The sequence below is a fragment of the Coenobita brevimanus genome, chromosome 116, assembly GCF_032717465.1.
Source record: "Coenobita brevimanus isolate Jiangsu-jjx chromosome 116, ASM3271746v2, whole genome shotgun sequence".
Lineage (NCBI taxonomy): Eukaryota > Metazoa > Arthropoda > Malacostraca > Decapoda > Coenobitidae > Coenobita > Coenobita brevimanus.
The window spans coordinates 50,287,382-50,292,219 of record NC_137069.1 but is presented as its reverse complement, the minus strand read 5'-3'; positions in this window follow the sequence as shown (position 1 = coordinate 50,292,219).

Sequence of the window (4,838 nt, the reverse complement as noted above, 5' to 3'; positions counted from 1 at the left end):
TGCATCTCACACTCATTACTCTCATTAAGACATTGTTTCCATTTTCACCTTTCAGTTTCCCATATTTATATCGTTCTTTTAGTTTCCTCTGTTCATCACTTTCCCCCCCCCTTCCCCACGCTTCATTCCTTCCAATCATATCACCTTTCTGTTGATTCTTTTTTGCCAACCTTTTCACCATCGCTCTATTACATTCTTTCTTTCTCTGTATTGTATATAGCAGATTCTAAAATTTTCACCTTTTTTTTTTCTCACATATCCTTCCTATAAACGTCTCCCGTTCTACAGCCGATCTGATATGGATAAATAAACTTGGTATAGGCTATGCAGGCGGTAGGTTGCAGAGGAAAGGGGCAGGAGGGAAGAAAGAAGTGAGGGTAAGGGAGAGAGGAAAGGGTAAAAGACATCATCATCCTTACCTCTAACAAGGAGGTGAGCAAGTCGTGAAAACAGAAAGGTTACACAAAGGAAAGCAAATAATATTAGACCTTTCGGCATTATCGTGGCCGGCGACAGGGAAGATTGCACTCGTATTCTCCGGGTCTAAGGTACTGTGCAGCAAAGAAACAGGGGCAATGGAAGAATGGACAAGAAAATGTACGGGACATGGAGGAAATCAACAAGTATACAGGAAGGAAGAGTAAAAAATGAGAAGAAATATGGTGAAATAAACTGGTGAAAACAAGACCAGACAACAGAATCCCGTTAGGGACGGCCACAAACAAATCCCCTCCATTTCGCCCTGTCCCCCTCCATTTCACTGCCCTGCATCCAGCTCACACACCCCTCCCTCATATACCTCTCCACTCCATCCCTCTATCTCAACCTTGGCCTCCCCCTCCCTCTCCCTCGCACCACCTCACTCACAGGCACTCTCCTCGTCAGTCTCTCGCTCTCCATCCTCTCCACATGGCCAAACCACCTCAACGTGTTTCTCTAACGCTTCCTATCACATCCACATCCACTCCACAAATTTCTTCGCTTTCTCATTTGTCAGAACAGAAACCGGAGGGGAAAAAAATCAAGCATGGACATGGATGATAAATCGCAGTCAATTTAAAATGAGTTAAGTTAAATAGGAATCCAGGGAGGAGAAAATAAGACGGTATTAGGTAGGGGTGAAAATGTCTTCGAAATTTCGGAAGGAATGAAAATTGTAGAAAGGGAAAGAAAACAGAAAGAAGTTATAATAACATGGAAAATATACAGTGAGAGTGAGAGAGAGAGAGAGAGAGAGAGAGAGAGAGAGAGAGAGAGAGAGAGGATATTGTAAGAAGTAAAACAGGAAGTATTGTGAGTGAGGAATAGATTTTAACTGAAGAGAGGAGAGAAGGAGGATTTGTCAGGGACGTAAAAATAGAGAGAATGAAAGAAAAACATTCGGGAGCCGAATACTAAACACCAGCCAGAATATGCCGTTGGCCAAGTCACAGATTTTGACCAAATCTTCATACCCTGAAGGTTTCATGTTGATAGCTCAAGCCGATCATGAAAAATAATGGTGCTATGGGCGGGCGATTAAAACTAGTTGACCTTTTGCAGCCATTTTGGTGACCTAGACCTTGACCCTGAGTGCCCATTACGAACTCGGCCAAGATTTGGGCTGTATCTTGATACCCTAAAAGTTTCATGTTGATAGCTCAAGCTATTCATGAGATATAATGGGAACACACACACACACACACACACACACACACACACACACATAAAGAGGCGGGCAAAAACATTATTTCTCCACCTTGTAAAAGCGGACGATATTGACGAGATAAAGAGTGAGGCAGAAGAGACAATGAATGAGAGAGAGGATGAGATAAATGAGGATGGGAGAGAAAGAGTGAGGTAGAAAAGGAAATGAAAGAGACTGGGGTTGTGGCAGAGATATAAAAGAAAGGGAGGTGAAAGAAGAGATTGGTGGTGGAGGGAAAGGTCAAGGTGATAAGATAAATGGTTGATGGTGAAAAGTTTAACTTGGGAAAGAAATTGTCTGAATGAAGCCCGCGATAAAATAACAAAGCTCACTATTTATTGACAATACGTATTAGTAAAGAGAACAAAGACTGTTGCCTCAAGAATAAAGCAAGTGAATCAACAGTCAAAAAGGATTCTTCATTAAAGGTACCAGCATTCATTCATTCATACTCCTATTCCAAACCTGAGCGATATTTCCATAAATAAAAGAAATCGTTATGGGGTGACCCAATGAAAATTCTGTTAAAATTGATTTGACCCAAGCCAGATTGAAATAAATACGATGATAATGTAACAGGAAACATTAAAGTTTTCAAGAACCGGAACCACGTCTAAATTAATTGCATATAAAACTTTACCATTAAAAAAATAGACCGAAATGGAAATGCTAAATTAAACAACGGCATTGTTCTTATTAACAAATTAAAAGTATTGTTTTCAATATTCTGAAAGTGATTTAACCATTTGCTACAGAGACACCATTCACAAATAAATTTAGGAGTATCAACAGCTAGAATCAGAAGACAGCATTATGGTAGAAAAGTTAATTGAGGTGATTTCTGGTCCCTTCAGTCTGACCGATCCTTTAGAATTATCTCCGCAAAGGAGGATATGTAGTTCGTTGGTTCGGTTTGTCTGTTTGCCTGACTAACTGTCAGTGATATTATGTTTGGAAGAATTGTTGTAAGGAACTTCACGAAAGTTCAAACACTGACTAAGGACCCCTGAGGAACAATAATTCTTTTTTTTAGTAGAAAAGCTCGAAGATCAAGATGAAGGTCATTTATAAAAAGAAGATATGTTGAATGGAACTGGAACAATGACTATGGAAAAAAGGTAAATAACTGATTTATTTGGTGGAGAAATATGACCAACAGTGATGGCATGGCAATAAAAATTTTAAAAATATTTTAATTGTGTATATCTCGCAAATGAAACAAGTTTAAAACATGGAACTAAGACCATTATCTTGATTATAAAAAGAGAAAAAATCGATTCAGTCCCATCAGTGGACAGAGTGATTAACCTTTGCGTAATGATGATAAGAATTCAAGGTCAAGGTCATTCAAAAAGAAAAGCACTTAATTGTATCACAATGAGGACACTTTATTTTTATATGCAAAGAAGACGGATCCAAAGGCCAGGAGCCCGCAATCATTTCCCTCCATGAAAAAAAAAAAAAAAAAATCAACAGAGAGCCAAATTCAAGATCTGATCATTTCGAGATGCCTGGACACACTGCGTTTGAAAGACTGGAGATCATAGGAAGTAGGAAATACAGACAGGAGGAGACAGTTCCAGGGATGACGTGTTGCATAAATGAAGGACTAGGAGTAAAGGTTAACTCCTGTATTAGAAACTTGGACAGAAGAGGGATGAGAATTTGTTGCAAGACGGGTGCTATGCTCCTGTCGTAGTAGTGGAGGGTGCAAGCAAATAGTTCAGGAAGCAATGAATATTGAAGTAGTGATAAAAAAGAGATAAAAATGCAACAGTGCGGTGAAGAGACAGAGCTTGAAGGGAGCCAGCAAGAGGAGGACAGTTAGTGAGGAGAAAACCCTTTGACTCTACCTTGTTGAGAAGAGCTGTATGTGGGGAGCCCTGCCACACGTGAGAGTTTTACTCTACATAGGGGCGAATAAATCCAGTGTATAAAGTCAACAACTATGCAGGTGTAAAGAGGGTATGAAGTCGGCTTATCACACCTAATCTCTTCGAAGAAGATTTTACGAGAGAAGTAATACGATCTTTCCAAGATAAATCTCGAGAGAATGAAACCCCAAGTATGTTTAAAGATGATGCAGGATTAGGCTGGATATTTTTAAACATTAGCGGGGACTCCTGTGGAAGGTTTTGGTGGGTTGATAGGTGTAAGAACTAAGTTTTTGACGCAATAAAGGCAAAATTCCTTTTACCCCAGTCAGAGATACGAGCCAAGTCAGACATCGGGTGTGCCATAGTCTCATCCCTCGTTTGTTGAAGTAACTGCCGAGATGGATGCTGCAGGAAGCGAACAGAAATGTGAAGGGTGGAGTCATCAACCTATGATTGGATAGGATTTGATTTACAGCTTAGAAGGTCGTTGATGCATAACAGGAAGAGAGTAGGTGATAGGACAGATCCCTGAGGAACACCACTATTGGTACATTTAAGAGAAGAAAGATGGACTTCTACAACAGCAGCTATAGAACGACCAGAAAGGAAGCTTGAGATGAAGGCACAGATAGAAGGAGAGAAACAGAAAAAGGGCAGTTTGGAAATTAAAGATTTATGCCAGACTCGATCGAGAGCCTCTGAGATGTCAAGTGCAACGGCAAAGCTTTTGCCTGAGTCCCGAAAGGAGGATTACCAGGAGTCGAAATGGTAGGGGAGAACATCGCCCGTGGAGCGTATCTGATGGACCCTATACTGACGATCAGAAGGAAGGTTGCGGTAGGAAAGATGTTTCATATTTTTTTTGTTAAGAATAGACCCGAAAACTTTTGAGATACAGGATGTTAAAGCAATTGGGCTATAGTCTGAGGGTTGGGAACGGTCACATTTCTTTCGGACAGGCTGAATGAGAGAATATTTGCAGCAAGAAGGAAAGGTGCAAGTTGACAGACAAACAGGGTGTAAGAACAGAAGCATAGTTCTTGATAACAACAGGAGGGACCCCATCAGGCCCATATGCCTTGTCAGTACAAAGGCCAGTAATGGCATAAAATACATCAGTTGTAGAAAATCTAATGTCAGCTATTAGGCAGTCAGAGGGGGGAAGTGATGGAGGAACAGCACCAGAATCATCTAAGGTGGAATTGGAGGAGAAAGTCTGAATGAAGAGATCTGTTTATTATAGTAGAACAAATAGCTACAGAACCATCAGAGTG